The sequence below is a fragment of the Balaenoptera physalus genome (genome assembly GCF_965194825.1).
Source record: "Balaenoptera physalus genome assembly, chromosome: 2".
NCBI lineage: Eukaryota > Metazoa > Chordata > Mammalia > Artiodactyla > Balaenopteridae > Balaenoptera > Balaenoptera physalus.
In genome coordinates this window covers 36,957,278-36,978,166 of record NC_138883.1, presented here as the reverse complement: position 1 = coordinate 36,978,166, position 20,889 = coordinate 36,957,278, and the positions used below count along the sequence as shown (strand labels likewise).

The following is a 20,889-nucleotide window of genomic DNA, read 5'->3' as shown; positions in this document are numbered from 1 at the left end:
GGCTGGAGTGTTCCAGGAAGACTGATGCAAAAGACTCTGGATGAAATGTTCAGGACTCAGTAAGTAGAAGCAGATGAACCTGGTTCAAGTAGTGGGTTTGTGATGGGAAGTGGTAAGAGAGAAGGGTAGAAAGAGATGGGAGCCAGATTACAATAGCTCTTAAAAAGTCACTTTCTGAGTTTGGATTTCTGCCTCTACCCACAGAGGAACCACTGTAGGTTTCTGAGAAGGGGCACTGTATGGTGAACATGATGTTTCCATGTGGGGTGGCTTTGGAGAGGGAGACCCTTAACTGGTAGAAAGTTGGATTCCAGCCCATTGAAGTATACACCTGAGGGCCACTGAGTCACAAAAAATGAAACCAAACACATGCTTTTGTTAGGTTAAAGTTAGGGCTTTAAAATCTGTCAGGCCATATGCTTAGAGATGCACTGAATTTTTCTTGAAGGATACACAGGAAACTGCTGACATTGCTAACTTTTTAGGAGTAGGACTGGAGGTAGGGGAAGGAAGACTTTGACCTTTCATTGTGTACCTTGTACAATGTGGATATACTTCTCAACCATGTGCATGAATTCATTTTATAATTTTAAAAGTTCTTTTTAAAATGACAACCAGGTAGTGTTAAAAAGTGGGCTCTAATCAGCAAATTCAAAACATTTCTAATTACAAAAGGTGACATGTATCTCAATCTTGTTTGTACCATATCTTAATCTCTATCACATATAGTGGAGATGTTGTGAGAATGACCTAAAAGGAATGGTACAAAGCATAGAGAACTAACTGCACATCTGAGGCTTTACCTCAAAACAAACAGATGAGCCACTCATAATAAAACACCTTTTTGGTGTATCTGCCTGAGTCTATTCCAAATCAACTCCCCACTGAAAACAAAAATCAAAAATAGTAGCCCACAGTATATTTGATAAGACATATCCCCATCTCAGTAAGTGGCTTTTTCATCTTTCTAGTAGCTCGGAGCAAAACCAGTTGAATCATCCTTGACTTATTCTTTTTCTCCCATCTTCTATATCCAAGTTCCATCAACTCTACCTTAAAGATTTATCCAGAAGCCAGCTGCATGTCACCAAACCTACCACCCTCACCCTGGTCCACCATCTCTAACTGGACCACTTACAGTAGCTTTCGTTCTACTCCCTGCTTCCACTCTTGTCCCATACAATCAATCTTCCACAGGACAGCCAGAAAGATCCTCCTAAAACACCAATCTGAACAAGTCACTCCCCTGCCCACAACTTCCTGTGACTTCCTATCGTATGGCTAAGACCCAAAGTTGTCGCCTGGCCTCAAAGCCTGCGTGATCCAGACCCAGTTTCCTCCCCAACATCACATCCTGTGCTCCCCGCTGGCTCCCAACACGCCAGTCACACTGGCTTCCTGCCCACTCCTTGGACACAGTAGCGACCCCATCTTTGGGCCTTCATCTCAACCAATTCAGGTTGAGAGTTCCCCTCAACCTGAATCTCTTCCCCCAAACGTCCCTGTTCCCCCGCCTCGCTTCATTTGGGTCTCTAGTCAAATGAAAACTCATCAGAGAGGCCTTTCCCGGCCATCCTACATCAACTTCTAGAACCACCTCCCTCTCTTTCCCTTTGCACTATTTTTTCTTTATATCACCTGAAAGTATGACACTCATCTGTCATTTGTCGTTGTTTAGTACCCGCCTCACCCAACTAGAATGTGCTCCATGATGTCAGCCCTTTTTTTTGCCATCTTCCCTGCTATATCCCCTAGGCCTAGAATATGCCTGGCAAATAAATGAGAGCTCAATAAATATTTGTTGAAGACTGAAGTAAGCACAAATCAAGGCACCCAAGATCACTGGACAAAAAGAGGTTTTTGAAGCCCCAAATGAGGCATATGCATAACAATGCCCAGTAAATTTGGGGTAAGAGAATGAAAAAGCCAAAACATCAATTGACAGCCATATAAGTCCATCGCTTATCTACAGCATGCTGGGAATCCACATGTATGCTTGACATTAAGTCATACTTTGCAACATCATCTGTGTACAGGCTGGAGGGCCATCCTTAAGGTTTTGTGGCTAAAGAGTAAATACGGTAACAACTTTCCTCCTCCCTTTCTCCAGGACCAATGAGCTTGGACTGAAAATTCTGCTGAAGAAAGAAAGCAATCACTGTCTCACCCAGAAGGCCCAGAATATTCAATTATTCCATGGAGAAGGTCTAGACAAAGCCCCAGCCTTGGAACTAGGAAACTAGGTCAAAGTCAAGTTCTACCACAAATTCAGGGACCTTGGGCAAATCATTGTATGTTTCTGATCCTGTTTCTTTGACTGTAAAGCAAGAATGATGACATGTTCCCTGTTTCTTCACATGGTCATTGTAAAATAAAATGAGATGATGCACTTACAAAGGCCTCCTGCAAACTAACTGGACCATACATCATGTGTGGTCATCAACTTGTACTGGCTGATCTCTAGTTCACATTCCCTTCTCTTTTGCTGGTGAGCTTTGTCTAAACAAGGATCTGATCAGGTCCCTCCTCTGCTCAAAACATTCACTGATTTCAACTTGAAACTTCAATGGTTCAAACTTCTTCACAAACTGAACCCAGACCATTTTTAGGGTCACACCTCCAGTCCATTCCTGTGCTGTGGCCTGTACTCCAGCCACAGAGAACTACTCCTCACCCTCTAATCTAATCATGATCTATTGCACGTCTATGCCAGGCTATGTGCCTAGGGCCCCACCCTCACCCATCCTCCCTTCTTCCATCAGGAAAATCCTAGACACTCTCCAGCCTGAATCAGATGCTTCCCCCTGTGGGCTTTTTCTCAGGCACCCTGTTGAATCACTGCTTGTTTGCAAGTCCTTTCTCCCACCGGACCAGTGAGTCTCCATCGGATGTTGTGTGTCCTCAACATATAACAGGGTAATGCATACAGTAGGTGGCCAGTGTTTGTTCTTTCCGAATATGGCTCTCTCAGGCTTCTCCAGTTCTAGCTCCCTATGACTTACGGCTTGGAGTAAGTGTTATGAAAGGCCTTTTCTTACTCTTCTACCCCTGAGGAAATATTCTTGAAGGTGAAACTGATTGAACACTCCTAGGGGGCTTCTAGAAACAGGCATGAACTGAGCAGAGGGACAGAATGAAGCTAGTGGCCTCTTTCCAGTCCTCATAAGTTATGTGTTTAAGGTGTGCTTCATTTTATTTGAGGTGCTTTGAATTCTCTAGTGAGACACACCCATATTTAAGTCTGGTATAAATGGAAATGATTTTCAACTTATTCATTTTCAGGATTATCCAATTTTCTCCTTTTCATGCTGGAGGAAACTCTTTTATTTATTTATTTATTTATGGCTGAGTTGGGTCTTTGTTGCTGCACGCGGGCTTTCTCTAGTTGCTGCGAGCGGGGGCTACTCTTCGTTGTGGTGCGCGGGCTTCTCATTGCAGTGGCTTCCCTTGTTGCAGAGCACGGGCTCTAGGTGTGCGGGCTTCAGTAGTTGTGGCAGGCGGGCTCAGCAGTTGTGGCTCGCAATCTCTAGAGCACAGGCTCAGTAGTTGTGGCGCACGGGCTTAATTGCTCCGCGGCATGTGGGATCTTCCCGGACCAGGGCTCGAACCCGTGTCCCCTGCCTTGGTTAAGGTGGATTCTTAACCACTGTGTCACCAGGGAAGCCCCTGGAGGAAACTCTTGAATTGACTATAATTCAAAGCAATTATTGTTCTTTAGCTGTCAAGGTGCCCTGTTATTCTTTTCATAAATATCCTGGATGATCTGAGCCCAGTTCAATGCAAACTCTATTTTTTTTCCCCTAGCCCTGTACCTTTTCAGTTGCTAAATTTACAGCATTAAAATGAAAGGAAGCCCCACTTTTGCCCCCACTGCTAACATGATATATGTCTGGATTTTAATTGCCCTTGTAATTATACTCTTGGCCAGGTCTGCACAGGTATAATGTAGAAATTAAACATTATGGCACAGCCTGAAAAGGCCTCACTGAGGTATGAAGACACGACGGCTTTGTAATATCTCCAGCCACCAGGAGAAGGAAAGAGAAAGATGAAAAGGAGGCCTGGGAATGTCATAAGCTAGCTAGCAACCCACTGAAGAAGCATTTTCTGTCTATGACCACCTCGAAGACTGTGTGAGCTGGAAGGCTGCGAATCCCCTGGTGGTTTGATAGTCAGCTAAGGCTAGATGAAAATGGAAGAACGTGGATTGCTTGACTGTGAGTTAAGAAATAAGCACAGCAACAAAGGGAAACATGCTATGAGATTTTCTAAATATTTACCAAGGGGAGTTGACAATTCATTGAGTGGAGCCAGACCTGACAGTGAGCTCTCCTGACTGCCTCCGACACCTTCCCTCGATCACCATCTCCATCTCTAAAAACAGGTGATCCTCACCTCTGGGGTTGTCAGAGGAAAAACCGCCTCTCTGTGATAAACCCGGCAAATGCTCCGTGATGATCCTAGCACACAGACCACTGCATTTACTCTTCCTCCCCAGATTTCTTATCTAAAGTAGAGGAGTAACCAAACAGCGGTCTGTAAAACACTGAGTCGATATAAACTACGTTTAAGGTAAAATACTTCTTTCCACAGTAATTTTCAACTAGTGATAGCCACATGATTTCAGAACCCAGTATCCATGAACCTCCCTGCCAATCCCCATTCCAAAGTCAAATTTCTCATCAGCCCACACAGCAGTTGTTTTCATTCTTGATCTTCCCAAGTCAATTGATAATTGTTAATCTGCAGGTCAAGGTTATTAATTTTTTAAAATTATTTTTATCACTTTAAACTTCCCACTGGTTATGTTTCCTACCATTTCAGGTCTCGAATGGAGGGTATAATTTTGCTTTTGAATTTGAAATTTGGAATAATATACTTCAAGAGCAATTTAGTGACTGGGCTTAGATTAAAACAGGTATTTGACAGTCCCAATAATTCCCTAAAGTCTTTTCCTTCTCTATTGCTCCAGAGATGCTACATGATTATTTGTCTTAAAATCTGTATTGTCTCAAGATACCTGTTGTGTAAAAATGCATACATCTGTACACCTAACAGGCAATGGGGAGGTTATGGAACAGTTTAGAGTTGAATGCTCCTTATGTCTTCTCTCCTATCGCCAATACCTTTTTAAGATTTCACTAGGATGAAAGTATTGGATATTAAAATATATCCTCTCACAATCTCCCTCAAAGGAAAGAAAATGTCAGTTGTTTTAATATTAGGCAGAACTTCAGGAAATAAACCCAATACTGGCCTTGAGAGAGAGACAGGAAAGAAATGGTCTAGAATGGTAAGAAGCATGGAAGGCACGTACCACCACTGCACATAAATGACCAGGTAAATTACAGTTAGGTCTCACCTTCAAGCAAGTAGCTATGCAAATAGAAGGCTAGACTCAATGACCTCCAAGGTCCCTTCCCAGTCCAATAGCGTTTGCCTCATGAATTTTTTATAGTCATCCTCCGTCCTATCACGCTGTCCCCATGCATCATCAAGCTCTCCTGGCCAATTCCACGACTAAAAGGAAAATCTGTTTTCAAAAAATCCATGCTTTGAATACTGCCAAAATTACAGTTCTGTCCTTGAAACAATGACCTGCACATAATGGGCATGGCTAAGTACCTCTGAGCAAGGAAGTGTCCAATACCTTTAGCAATATTTTTAAAGTTTCTTTGATATATGCAGAATTATTACCTGAGGCCTTGAGAGTGAAAGATTGTGAAGCTAAGAGACAATCCTATAACCAAACTTTCCAACTTACACTTCTATATCCTCTGCCGACTTCTGAACCTTAAAAGAGGGTGGAACTGAACAGCTGAGTTTGAATCCCAGCCTCACCTCTCATCAACTGAGTGATGGGAGGGAAATTACTTAATCTCCTTGAACCTGTTTCCTCACTTGTAAAATGTTGATTCTATGAGCAACCTTGAAGAGTTATTGTGACAACTGAATAGGACAATATAAAGAAAACTCTGAGCATTCATTTACTCGTTCCCTCATTCATTCAACAAAGATTAACTGAGTGTGCACCACCAGCCAGGCACCGGGCTAGACACTGGTATGTAAAAGACAGAAAAAAAAAAAAAAAAAGAACGAAAGCTACTGTTATTTTTATTTACCAAAAACAAGCCTGTTTCCAGAACTGTGGCAGAACCATCAGATTTTGACTCTAGTTCAAAACTTTCATTCACAGCTAGTTTGCCTAAAATAGTCATTTTTAGTTTGTCATATAGGAGAGTCTGCCTCCTGCCACACCTTTACCTACCCCGAAGCTAACCATCTAGCAGGTATTTTGCTAAAAGACACCTTCAGAACACTTGGGAGAAGCAATGACCAGAGCAAAAAGTGGTATCCCAGCTCTCAGCTGGGCAAGCCACTCAGGAAAACTTGATACGCCTGTGCTACAAGGCCCATCCTGGATGCCTGGGAGGTCTGGGGTGCTTTCAATTCCATGAGCAGACTGAGTCTTCTGAGAATTTGGGATTAACAGGACTGGCTCATCCCCAATCATTGTGACTCGACCACCGATAAAGAGAAGGGCAACAGCTAAAGGGGTCTAACGGCCACGTTTTTGTAATGTAGGGCTTATGTCTTTCAGCTGTACTTTATGCGAGGATTTGATAAAGTTCTGTATAAATGACCCACTTCTGAGGAGTCAGTTAGTTTCAAGGCTGGTGGGCTCTTCTTCAGTGTGAGCCTAATATTCCTTTTTCTAACTAGCCCACAGCCTCCAGGCAAGTAAAAGCCTAGCTGTGTTGGGTATTGAGCATTCAGTACACTTAGACATTTTGCACTTACAAAAAAGAGCTTCCCAAGACATTCTGGAACCCACAGCTCCTAGCAAAAGAGTTAAAGTCTGATACTGGAATAGGAAATGACCTGCCCTAGGTCATAGGATCAGAGGGTGGTCAAAGAGGGAATTCTAGAATAAAATTTGGTACGATCTTTGAAATTAAGAATCGGTTAGTGGATAGTACAGAGGTGCCTAAAATTTTTGATTTGCACACTCCTCTCATTCAAGAGCCGCCTGAATCACTTTCCTTAGGAATTCAAGTATAGATCGTGACTAACTCAAGGCTGTGGACTTTGCAGGGCTGCCTGCTACCTGGAAGTGACAGCCTAGCCTCCCCTCACAGGAGTTCTGGGTGCAAAAATACTGTCACTATATATCCACCCCCCTCCACCATCTGATGCATACAAAACTGTGGTTTCTTTTCATTTTCCTTCAGTGAGTTAAGCGTATTACTATTAACTCCTGGCGCCTCTAATTCCTCACTGAAAATAGTGGTTTGGATATTAATAGGCTGTAAATCAAGACCCTACCTGGGGCTCGTTGTCACGGAAACGGTACTCAAGCCTACCGCTACTTCCCCACCTTTGGACGTCTGGGCGAGTTGGTGGGAGTTGGGGATTGTTTTAAAGTTCCTGTTATTTCTCCCACTTTCTGCTATTTCTCAGGGCCAAGTTGTTGGAGAAAGAGGAACCCGTGAGGCAAGGGAGAGTAGAGTGGACCGTAGCAGCTTGGAGAAGCGGAACTCTTTGTGAGAGGAAAGGTGGGGGTCCTTGGAGGATGGCTTGGGGCACGCTGATCTCTCCTTCTTGGGGCTGCACCCGGCCAGTCTCCGCGTCGTTCTCAACGCTCGGAGACCCGGCCCCTCCGCCGCCCTGCCCTCCCTGCCTGGGCGCTGGGCTACTGGGGAGCGCGCAGACAAGTTCCCCAGAAGAGAATCTGAGTGGCCCCAGGGCTGAGGAACCCGGCAGAGAGGGCAGCGCGGAGGTCCGACAGGCTTGAGGCAGAACCCCCTTCGTCCCCACGCCGGGGTCCTGGAGGAGGCAGCCCGAGACCAGAACACGCACCCCCCTCACCGCCCTCCCAGCGCCCCCGGGCGACGCTCCAGGATCCGGCTCTCCAAAGCAAGCGCCCAGCTTGCCAAGCGCCGCCGAAGCCCACGAGGATTCCCGCGCCCCGGGGCGATAGCTGCCGCAGCCACCAGGGCCTCCCACGGGCTCTACGCCCGGCACCCAGGGCTGGGTCCCCACCCGGTCCCCTGGGCCCCGTGCGTCACGCGCCCCCTGGGCCCAGCGCCTCCGCTGCGCTCGCGCCGCGCGCCCCAGCCTCGCGCATCAGCACCCGCACCCAGCTCCCTCGGGCCGCCGGGCCCTCCCGGGACTCACCTGCGCTGGGGCTGTAGCGGCGGCCACCCCGAGCCCGGGGGTGGCAGCGGCGGCGGCGCAGGGGGAGGAGGGCAGCGCGGGGCTCCTGGCACAGCGGCCGCCGGGCGCCTGGTGCTGCCGAGCCGCGGACCCGCCCAGAGATATAAATAACATTATCTGAGGAGGGACATTCCTGCCGGGGGACATCGCTGCTGCCGGGACCAGATAGTCCCGCGGCGGGGGAGGGGAGGCGGGGCCGCAGCCTCCCGCAGAGCCAGGCCCAGCCCCCGCCTTCCCCACCCACTCCCGCACCTGCCAATCAGCCTCCAAGCCCGGGGCCACCTGCCCGGCCTCCGCCCGGCTCCCCGGGCCGGCCTCCGCCCCCCTCCGGACTGCATGAGCCCGACCCGCCAGAGGCCAGAGTCGGCCGCAGCGCCCCCCATCGCTGCTCACCGCCCCTCACCGCGCGCTACCCCGAGCCCCCTGCAGCGCGGAAAGGATTTGGCTCGGCAGCTCCGGCCTAATTCGTGCGCCCGGAGCGGCGAGTCTGGCCACGAAAATGAGCCCTCCAGTCTTTCCCGCCCTGCGTTCCCACTGTATACAGTCAGGTTTTTAAAATATATTAAAAGACACGCTTAGGCCGTAGGGTAGGCAAAGCGGGCGCCCCGGCAGTGCGCCCCCGCTGCGGCGGATTTGGGAGGGACAGATTGTTCCCGGGGGCTGGTGTGTTAGAAAGCGTCCTCCGGGCAGGCTTCTCCTGGATGGTAGTAAGAACAGACGCTGGGAGGGCTCGGGTGGGCTCTGGGCCCGAAACCCGCGCCCCCAGCCTGAGGGCTCGGTGTCTCCGTTTCTGTTTGCAAACCTGGTGTGGTCCAGGCGGACCGGGCAATGCTGGCGGGGCGCAGCCCGCAGTCCCATGGCTCGCACGTTACAGGGACTGTAATCAACAGGCAAGCTGCCACCCCAGCCCACCGACACCTCCTGGCCAGACCCGGTTTCCAGGCGAGCGGAGGCTTCCGCACGCTGGGTGGGGTGGGATGCTGTAGGCCAGAGAAAACACTAGAAGCGATGGTGCCAGAGAGGAAAGACAAAGCATCTCCGAGTCACCTCGGGAGAGAGACACAGAAGTGGCAGCTTGCAAGGCTATCCACTTTGTCGACTTTCTTACTATACAAGGTCATTGTTCAGTAAGGCTTGGTGGTACACCTTGCTGCAGCTTTCATCTCTTCTCTCCATCAGCCGTGCTGAGACAGTTTCTGACCAGACATCAGCCCAGGTAATCTCAGCTATTTTGGAGATGACAGTGGAGATTTAAAGTGCAAAGATGATAAAAGAGTTTTAACTTTGATGATGCCTAGTGTTCTTAACAACGAAACAGTCTTACTCCTCGTTATTTGCTTGGGAGTATAATTATGCTGTTTTCCAGGATTCACCAGGAAAAGGGTGTTTAAGTGCCAGATGTGTGTGCTTAGTTTATATATTGAACATATGCAAAGATACTTCACTTCCTGCTGCAGTCACACTTCTTGAGAGTGGGCATTTAGACATTGAGATGTGCCAGGTGGCGCAAACTCCACAGATGTTACAAAGCCACAGAACTCTCCACACTACCACCTTGTTGTCTGGGCCCTTATTAAGCTCAATTTCCCAAGACACACTAGTAATAGAGGGAAGATAATAGAAGAGTATTTGTGGTCACCCATTAGATTAGCAGTGATCCACCCTTCCCCCTTTCTGATAACATTTAAGAATCCATTTGTTTTTTTACTGAGTTAGAAACAACAAGGTCTTTTTCATTTAAAAATTAAGAACCAAATTCTGACGAGGAAAACTCAAGAAAAACAGGCCAACTTCTAAGGCTGAGACTATCATATATCTCAAGTAGAAATCTTTGTTCTATTTTTGAAATAAAAAAATGGAGAGAAATTATGTATTTGTGTTTTTAAAAAGCCTTGTGTAGATAAACTTATTAAATAAATTCATGATTCCCTAGAATTGCAGCTCTGCAGCTACATAATTATATACTACATAAAACAGACAATTCCTTAGCTTTAGGTTTGTGGCTCTGAACTGAAAAGTTGTACACATATATTTCTTTGTAGCCTTAAAACTTATAATTTTCAACCACGAGAAAAAATTAATATGGTAAAAGCACCAAATCAGTGGACAGATTACCCCAGGATTTTACAAACCTGTTCAGCTGCTTTAGTTATTTCCACTTTAGCTGAAATCTAAATAATTCAATACAACCTCATTTGCTACAGAGCCTGTAATCCTGACAGCATCCCCACATGCTTGACAGCTAATAGAGTTACAGTGAAATGATAAATTAGGACTGAGGGAGAGAGGAAGTTTAGAAGTACAGAGGAAAAGGGTATTGTCAAATAAGGAGGGAGGAAAATGGCAGATCCCAGGGAGTGGGAATGAGAAACTGGGGAGAGTGAAATAGGTAAGAAGGAAAAGCTCATATAAGGGTTCATATTTGAAGTCATTGCTGTGGGCAGCAGGGATTAATTCTGCAGGGACTTCCTGAGAAGAGTTCATAAAGCCTCCCTGAATTGTCTATCAGAAAGGTGGGAGATTGGTCCTCATCCTGGTTGGTCAAGGGACTGCCCCCCTAACCCCCTATTCCATGTTGACAGCCCACACTTCCAAGCTACCAAGCAAGCTCCTAACTGGCAATCTGCAGTTCTAGGGCCACAGAGAAGGTGTGCATTTGAAACTAGATGCTGTCAGCCAGGAACTGGGGCTTCTACTTAACCAGGAAGTGAGAGGAAGCCCTCACAGAACGGTCAACCCAGCTCCAGCTAAAATCAATAGGTGAGAAGCGGATATAAGTCAGGACATTAGAGGAATCTGACACAAGAAGGAACTTTCATTTTCTATTTCTATATTCTCTGAATTCTTCACATTGAGCTTGTATTATTTAATAATTAATTAGAGATAATAAAGAAAATAATAAGTAGAGATTGGGTCAAGATGGTGGGTTGAGCCCATGCGTTTACCTTCTCTTCCATCCTAAATCTCATAAAAAGATATGTCTTAAAGAGAATAGAAATCTAACAGCACAGGGAAATAAGAAAAAAAATGTGATCAATTTTCCAGGAATTTTTAGGAAATCCTGAAATATAGAAGAGAGAGACAGGACCTGATCTAGAGAAAAACAAAGTTAGAGGAAATCAAAACAGGTTCAGGAGAAGGAATAGTTTAGGGAAATTCCAAGCAAGAGTCAAAGGATACAAGAGGAGGTGGTGGGGGGGAACCTAGGATAGAATAATTCATTGAGGAGTCCCCTCCCCTGCTGGCCTTAAGTACCAAATGTTTGCCTGTGGGATAAAGTTAGTGGGGATCCTGGAACCAGAGGGGCAGAGCCCAAGTATATACTGACCGCTAGAAGTAATAGGGAACTTTCACTCTCTCTGGATAGCATGTTGTGCCTTCACAGTTCCTGAAGACAGGCTATGATTAACAGAACAGACAGGCAAACCGATCCTCAAATAAAAGATGATCGGACAATCAAAATCACCAAAGATTTTGTCAGCGGAGGGGAACCAATACCATGAAAGAAAAGCACAAAACACAACTAACAAAGAAGTAATATCAGAGGAAACTAAGTTAATAAAGGAAACAGAAGATAAAATTTAAATGAATTTAAATTTTATTCAGCAAGATTTGAAAGGATATTGTATCCATGAAAAATAATCAGTGAGAAAACGTAGAGATTTAAAAAGTGGTTTCTGAAGTTTAAAATTCATTAGCTGATCAGCAGAACTGATCAAGTTAAGAGCAGATTAGTGGAAACAGAAATTCTCCCCAAACAGAGGGCAAAAAACAAGGAGATGGAAAGTTTGTGAGAATGGTTGAAAGTCATGGAGGCGAGATCCCCAAGTTCCAATATCTGTTCCAATAGAAGTTACAAAAGGAGAGAAAAGAGAGAGCAGATGAGATGATAATAAGGAGAAAGTGGAATAAAATTTCTCAGAGTTGAAGAAAAATATGAATTTTCAGATTCAATAAAAGCAGTTTAAAGCAGGATAAAGATTTTTAAATACAGTTTACAGTTGTATGTACAGTTTAAAGTTTATGATTTGATTCTAAGACCCAAGAACTTGAAAAAATTAAATCATAAACCAAAAATATAGACTAGACTAGCTTCCTGTGCCTTGAATTAAATTAATCCTAAAAACTATTTTTACTGAATCACAGAACCAGTTATTTGTTTGAAATTTTAAGACTACTGTGACTTAGAAATGAACATGTATCAGAAAGCTACTTAAAAACAGAAATACAGGGCTTCCCTGGTGGCGCAGTGGTTGAGAATCTGCCTGCCAATGCAGGGGACACGGGTTCGAGCCCTGGTCTGGGAAGATCCCACATGCCACGGAGCAACTAGGCCCGTGAGCCACAGCTACTGAGCCTGCGCATCTGGAGCCTGTGCTCCGCAACAAGAGAGGCCACAACAGTGAAAGGCCCGCGCACCGCGATGAAGAGTGGCCCCCGCTCGCCACAACTAGAGAAAGCCCTCGCACAGAAACGAAGACCCAACACAGCCAAAAATAAATAAATAAATTTATAAAAAAAAAAAAAAAAAACAGAAATACGAAGCCAAATAAACCCAACCCTACCCAATGTTCCCCTCATTCAAATCTCTGCTAACAATGGAAAAATCAAGAACTCATGGTTATGAACAGAAAACTTCGAAATAGTGCCTAGAGCTCAAAAAACATTAGTTCCCTTCATCTTTACCTTGTCACCAAGAGATGTATTTCATAAAACTAAACTGAAATTTCTGTTCCATTTCTGGGAGCATCTAGGGGAACCACAGTCTCCACAACTTCCAAAGACAAAGCAGCAGGAGGACCCTTCTGAAAAGCCCACCATTTACAATGTAGAGGCACTGAGGGCAAAGGACTAAACTTCACCTTCAGATGCCTCAAACAGAACGGTCCTTGCAAGGAATCTGAAAACTGGCAGTGAGCGTGTAAATACCAAACTGACCTCCCTCTAAAGGAGCAAGTGACACCAATTTCAAATTTCCCTCCACCGATAATGGAAAGGAGCAGACGAGCAAGGCTTACAACCTGTCATCCACCAGTGCATGGAAGCACTAACCAGGCTTTGGAATAAATGGGCATCTTTCCTTCTATAGCTGTGCCTGAGCTTTCCTTCCTTTCCAGGATTAGATTTTCCATTACCTAAGAGATGTGAGCTTGTGCAGATGTAATAGCAGGCTTATACTGGGGTGTGATGATAAACTGGTGTCTGAAGGCGTTTATGTTCTGCTGCAGTTGCCTTGTTCAGGCTGTATTAGTTTGCATGGGCTTCCATGACAAATACCACACACTGGGTGGCTTAAACAACAAAATTAGTTTTCTCACAATTCTGGAGGATAGAAGTCCGAGATCAAGTTACCGGCAGGGTTGTTTCTTCTGAGGCCCCTCTCTTTGGCTTGTAGGTGGCCATATTTTCCCTCTGTCTTCACATGGTCTTTCCTTTGTGTCTGTGTCCTAATCTCCTCTTGTGAGGACACTAGTCATATTGGATTAGGGCCAGCCACATGACTTCGTTTTACCTTAATTACCTCTTTAAAGGCTCTATCTCCAAATCTGGTCACTTTCCGAGGTACTTGGGGCTAGCATTTTAACATATGAATTTGGAGGGCAGGCCACAATTCAGTCCATAACCCAGGCCTCATCTTTTCTCACATGAATTGCTTCTTATAAACCTCCTAACTGCTGTCCCATTCTCCAGTTTCACTCTCCTTCAATTCTTCCCTCACATAGTAGCCAAAGTACACTTTCTAAAAAAGAAATCTGATCATGTCACTCCGCTACTTTAAATCATCCAGTGGCTCCCTGTTGCTTTCGGGATACAGTTTTAAGTTTCCCAGCACTTAGCACAGCCCCTGACACACAAGATGTACTTAATAAAGGCCTGACGAGTAAGTGAGTGAATAAGTGAATTAATGAACAAATAAATCATGCAAACTAAAAGAGAGTTGCTGTTCTGGAGGCCAACCAAAGAAGTGGGTAATTGAAAGTCATTTCTACTTGGCTTAAAAATATATATTTGTGATTTTTTTTCAGGAGAATCACTTTCCTATTTATGTTTGAGTAAATTTATTTAAATAAATTCACATTCCCAGAGACATAATTGGCAATATTTGTGTCTGAATTTCACCAGCTCCTCGGCCACCTTGGCACATTCATACCTAACTTACTGTCTGTGGATGAGAAATGAAGTCAATTAAGTAGGTTTTATGTTCACACCCACTACCAAGTTCACCTGCCATCTTCCAATGTTTCATTCATAATGAGGTACAGCAAATACAATAGTGATGGTTCAGCTCTGTGGACTCTGTCTGCTCCACCCTCTCAGTGCCTTTTTCAGACTTCATCATGGGGCAGTGGCCCCACTCCAAACCCCACGCTCCAGTATGCCAAAGCCTTGAGCACGTAGGATTAAGAACGTAGGAAGGTGGTTCACAAAGCATTATAAGCAGTGAGTTAGTGTTGACATTAACGCTCTGTCTTGAGTACTCCACAAAGTGGATAGTCTGTATGTGAATAATCAAAAGTGCCTAAACCTGAAGCCTTTGTTCTCTTATAAATATTTATCAAGCCAGGAACTCAAATCAAGGACAGAAAATATAATTTAGAACTTGAGTTTGTTAACAAGGAACGACAGCTAGAGTGCTAACAATTCAACCAATTAAACAATTTTGTGTTTATGTGATAATTATTGCCAGCATAAATGATCTTGTTAATTGCTTTAATTTGTTAGTGAGCAGTTTCCAAACTTACAATTTTTTTTTTAATAGTATTAACCAAAACCTTCGGGAAATTTTCAATAACGTTTGGAAAGATACTGCAATGAAAGATTCCATTACCTTTGCAAATTCATCTCATTTTCTATTCTGTGGGATATTTCTGCAGCTGCTCAACTTCTGTTGGATATTTCTTGAATGCTTTAAAGACTACAAGAGACTCAAACATGATTTATTTTGTAGAATAACTGGTTCTTATCAAAAACACCATTCTTCTTCATTTTCCTTTGTGTATGGCAAATTTTATTTTTAAAAGATTTATCATTTTCTTTTTGCCAAATGCCATATAATCATTTTTATTCAATTTCATGAAGTAAATTGCTATCATTATCCTTATTGCCAGATAAAGAAACCAAGAAACTCAGAGTTCAAGTAATTGTCCAAAAATCACATAAAACTCCAAATCCCTTCCTTATGAAAGAGTTATTTATCTAGGTAGCAGTATCTCGTGGGGTTTTTTTTGTTTTTTTTTGGTTTTTTTTTGTTTTTTTGGCTGCGTTGGGTCTTCGTTGCTGCGTGCGGGCTTTCTCTAGTTGCGGCAACGGGGGCTACTCTTCATTGTGGTGCGCGGGCTTCTCATTGCGGTGGCTTGTCTTTGTGGCCGTACACGGGCTCTAGGGGCACGGGCTTCAGTAGTTGTGGTGCGCAGGCTCAGTAGTTGTGGCTCGCGGGCTCTAGAGCGCAGGCTCTGTTGTTGTGGCAGGAGGGCTTAGTTGCTACATGGCATGTGGGATCTTCCCAGACCAGGGCTCGAACCCGTGTCCTCTGCATTGGCAGGAGGATTCTTAACCACTGTGCCATCAGGGAAGTCCTTCTCATGGGTTTTTAAATTAACAGATCCCATGATATTTAATGTAGATGATCTACATTATAGACTAATTTTTTAAGTCAATAATTAGATCAAGAATTAAGCCCCCAATTATGCTGAGTGTGTACAAGTAACAACTCAGTGCTGCTAGTTCTACTCCATCATCATCTTAATCATCAAAATACACTTAATTAAGCATCTAGCTCTGGACCTTCCATAGCAGAAACTGAAATAAGCCAAAGCTTTAGACCCTTCTTTTAGAAGTGTTTCAAAGCTGTGAGTGAGCATCAGTATTCTGTTACAGACCCCAACTACTGCCTAAACCTATTTCTCAACTCCTACTCCTCACCTCTACCAAATATGGCCAGAAATTGAAGTAGGAGCTTGCCACATACGATTTCAAGTACTTGACGTATTCCCTGACCTCATTCTAATGGGAAGAGTTAAGTTTTAAGGCACAGGCTTTTGGCTACTGGAGTAAACAAAAGGCAGTGCCACTTAGTGACATTTTAATAGCCAAGCAATATTTTAGAAAGATGGTAGTAGGGTAGACTGAAAAGATTAATAGATGTAAAGTCAAAAGACCTGGCTTCTACTCCCCTTTATCCTCTCTATGCCTTTGTTTTTCTTCCGCAAAATGATGACATTGAACTAGCTAGTCTCTAAGGACTCTTTCAGCTCTAGCTTTCTATTATTTTACACTTACAGTAAGAACATACTAGATGTTCTTTAAAAGGAAATAATGTTCTTTAAAAGGAAAAATTGGAAGTTAGTTCAATGTTCATCACAATGGAATTGATGAAATCAAGTATAGTGGGTATACACACATGTATAAATTCTATGTAGCCAGTTAAGTGATGATATGGTTTTATATTTATTGATAGAGAAAGACGTCATGACATACTGTTGTTGTTTTTTTTAAAGTAGCCATCAAATAATTTCCATTTGACTAAGGAATAAAGTATTTTATATAAGGAAGGATACTCCTAAAAATCTCAAGTTATTTCTAGATGGTGGGATTAAGAGTAATTCTTACTTCCTTCTCTATTTTTCTATGATGTTTGGGTATTTATACGTATAGAACATTTTCATAATAAGCAACAAAGTTATTTCATTTGGGGTGAAATATAGTTAAATATAAGCAGCAAATATTAATTCCTTTCCTGTGAGCAAGTTTTGGTAGAGAAGAGGACCAGGGCAAGGACAAAACAGCAGTGAACTAAGGGAAAACAATGCCTGAATATTTTCATCAATAACTCAGATAATGAAATAAATATGTGCCATATGTGCTTGTTACACAAACTGGGCACAGCTGATCTGTTTTTCTCCATCATCGCAGTCATCACGTGTTGGAGGCGGATTTGCCTGACCCATGCTCCCTCCCTTACCAGTCCATCCCATGCACAATGGGAAGATTTATCAAGCCATCCGACTGGCCCAATCCAAGGCTAACCGTCTTATGACAAGATTAATCCCATAACTTTGTGTTCTTTACTACCCGTGCTTTAATTATCTGAGTTTCCTAAGGTTGCCTAATCAATCTTGATACTTATCAATTATCACTCAACTTTGAAAAAATGCAGAATTATTAGAAAGTAGATTAAATCAAAGAGGGATCCATACATACTGAGTCAGCAAAGGAGGAAGAATAAGCTTCCTAAATACAAAGTGGTAACTAACAGTTTTGACCCAAGTTGAAAACAGGTAGGAAAACAAAATCTTGTGGGAGATCCTAAATTAAATACAAGTCAACACTGAAGTTGTCATTCAAAAAGTGTGGGGTGTGGCTGCCACACCCAGCAGGAGGATCTCACCAAGAGCTAAGCTTCTGATGCACTCTACTTGAGGGATCCTTCTCTTACCAACTTGAATTTATTAGTTCCATATTATTTGCTTGTCACCAATTGCATCATGCCTTCTGTGCTAAAATTAAATTCCTTGATTCAATTTGGGGTCAATGGCTATGTAGCTTAACTATCCAGAAGCTAGAGGGGGCACCTGAGAGGAGCTACACTCACAAGGAAGACAATTTCTAAGGTTCAGACCACAAGCAGCTCAGGAAGTCAACTGGTCTTTGCCTGCTAGAAGTTCTGGAGGTATGTAGGGACCATGGTGGGAAACTGTAAGTGGAATCACTTTAAGTCAAAGACAGCCTATATAGAATTAAGGATAGTATTTTTTATGAATGTATTTATTATTTCTTTTATTTATCGTATTCTGCTTCTTGAAAGAATTTTTTTTAAGTCCTAATCAGATTAGATTTTTTTTTTTTTTTTTTTTTGCTGCACCATTCTGCATATGGGATCTTAGTTCCCACACCAGGGATCAAACCCATGCCCCCTGCAGTGGAAGCGCTAAGTCTTAACAACTGGACTGCCGGGGAAGTCACCCTGAAAGAATTTTTGAGGACGTTCTTGCATTTTATTTACTAAAGCAGCTTCAGGTATTAATCTCTTCCCAAGCAGACTGTATAATTCCTGATACCTAAAAGCACGTCCTTAGTTTCTTTTCAATTGTCCAAGGTGCCTAAACAGTGATAGATGAACATACATAAAAATAATACTGAAAGGCTTCCCTGGTGGCTCAGTGGTTGAGAATCTGCCTGCCAATGCAGGGGACACGGGTTCGAGCCCTGGTCTGGGAAGATCCCACATGCCGCGGAGCGGCTGGGCCCGTGAGCCACAACTACTGAGCCTGCGCGTCTGGAGCCTGTGCTCCGCAGCAAGAGAGGCCGCGATAGTGAGAGGTCAGCGCACCGCGATGAAGAGTGGCCCCCGCTTGCTGTAACTGGAGAAAGCCCTCGCACAGAAACGAAGACCCAACACAGCCAAAAATAAATAAATTAATTAATTAATTAAAAAAAAAACCCAATGAGTTTTTTTAAAAAAAAATAATAATAATACTGAAGACTGTAATAATCAGCTTAAGTACATAATTACTACTGGTAACTTTAATTCGTAAAGCCATGTTCAGATTCTAGCTCTTCTCCTGGATCCCACAGAAGACGTGGTGACCATAGGGTGACCATATGTCCCACCTTACCTAAGACAATCTTGGTTTACACTTGTCCTGGCAGAATCATTAATAGTGTTACTTTGCACTCTCAAAAATGCACAAATTGGGCTTCCCTGGTGGCGCAGTGGTTGAGAATCTGCCTGCCAATGCAGGAGACACGGGTTCGTGCCCTGGTCTGGGAAGATCCCACATGCCGCGGAGCAACTGGGTCCGTGAGCCGCAATTACTGAGCCTGCGCGTCTGGAGCCTGTGCTCCGCAACAAGAGAGGCCACGATAGTGAGAGGCCCGCGCACCGCGATGAAGAGTGGCCCCCGCTTGCCACAACAAGAGAAGGCCCTCGCACAGAAACGAAGACCCAACACAGCCATAAATAAATAAATAAATAAAGATAGATAGATAGATAAATAAATAAAATTAAAAAAAAAAAAAAAAAAAAAAAATGCACAAATTATGTAATAACACTATTGATCACGCATCACCAAGGGGCTTCCCAGTAAATTCCAACATACAAAAAGTAATCTGTCTTTAGCAGTAAGTGAAAGCTTTGTGACAAAAGATGACCACAGAGTACAATGTTTACATTAGATTACCTAAATATTACATTACTAATTGCTATTTCCTAAGACAGTTTATCTCTACATAAATTTGTCAACTCTGCCCTCTACTGTCTTACAATAGAATTATGACATCATGCAGATAGCACTATTTTGGCTTCATTGATTGAAACTGATTGTGTTAGTCCTGTTGATTACTTTAGACGGCTGGTCCTCAACTTTGCCTGTCGCTATATTAGCTTTTAAAGATCCGAACTGCCTAAACCCCACCCCCAACCAATTAAATCAGAACCTTCAGGGATGAGACCCAAGTGTCAATTTTTTTAAGACTCCCCAGTTGCTACCAACATACAGTATAGGTTGATAAACATTACTTACAATGTCAGATTAAATAGTCTGTGTGATTCATTTAGTTTTTTGATTCCATAATCCAGATGATGCTATACTCCTAATCATGTCTGGAGAAACCTTGGAGATTGGAAGAAAAAGATGAGCGTATCAGGACAAATCTATAACATGATTTGAAAAATGGCTTAAAAAAACATTCTAGGGCTTCCCTGGTGGCGCAGTGGTTGAGAATCTGCCTGCCAATGCAGGGGACACGGGTTCAAGCCCTGGTCTGGGAGGATCCCACATGCCGCGGAGCAACTAGGCCCGTGAGCCACAATTACTGAGCCTGCGCATCTGGAGCCTGTGCTCCGCAGCAAGAGAGGCCGCCATAATGAGAGGCCCGCACCCCGCGATGAAGAGTGGTCCCCACTTGCCACAACTAGAGAAAGCCCTCGCACAGAAACGAAGACCCAACAGCCATAAATAAATAAATTTTTTTAAAAAAGAAATACAACCAAATTAATTTTAAAAAAAACATTCTAAGGGATTATGTCTTCCTTGGGTCTAAAAATATTTTTTTACTGATAGCAATGACGTATATGGACAGTACCTGCTAGGAAATGAGTCTGTTCAGCCATCAGTTTTGATGCCACAGCTCAGCCCTAATTTTCTGCTGATGGAATTATCCGCTGAAGAAGCTCCAAGATAGCCAAGAAAGTTGGATCAGAAGATAGGGGCAAATGAGGTAGATCCCATGGTACTGAATGACTGCTTCCTTATTCCTGAATGTTCAGAGTTGTTAATGGAGTTTATCATACGGAAACGCAATGATGTGAAAGCCCAGGAAATCTGCTGGAGTAGAAGTTGCACTAATGAGAACATTAACTAAATTAAGTCACTGAGGGGGAAGTGAATCCCAAAGGGAATAAGAGAGAAAGGAGAAAGATACAGGAAAAAAATCATTAACAATCAGCAAGAGAGAGACAGCTTTTGCAAAAACTTAAAGAAGCAGGTTTTTAATAATAAGCTCAATGTTTACTTTCCACGTCCTTTTTCTAAAGTTCATCAGAAAAAGCTAATGATCTAATGTTGAGATTGGTCCTGTTAGAAGAGGTTTTATTCCCCTTAAACTTTTAACCAAAACTGTGGGATGAGCCAGAAGTGTTGGCATGAGAAAAAAGGGATCATTTGGGAACTT

At 43.5% G+C, this 20,889-nt stretch overlaps 1 protein-coding gene and 1 long non-coding RNA gene across 11 annotated transcripts in view; one reads left to right on the top strand and one right to left on the bottom strand.

Annotated features, from left to right (window-relative positions):
• The window catches only part of SPTB (spectrin beta, erythrocytic), a 122,735-nt gene extending 114,384 nt beyond the window's left edge, over positions 1-8,351 (bottom strand). For all 10 annotated transcript variants that reach the window (XM_082448318.1, XM_082448315.1, XM_082448322.1 and 7 more), the window contains exon 1: positions 8,179-8,351. The gene's annotated coding sequence lies outside the window, so the exon portion shown is untranslated. The remainder of the gene's footprint in view (positions 1-8,178) is intronic.
• A 119-nt stretch (positions 8,352-8,470) lies between these two features.
• Positions 8,471-13,301, top strand: LOC309655295. Its single transcript, XR_014260755.1, has 2 exons — positions 8,471-9,433; positions 12,972-13,301. It is a non-coding gene; the product is annotated as an uncharacterized lncRNA (long non-coding RNA).
• Positions 13,302-20,889: the final 7,588 nt, after the last annotated feature.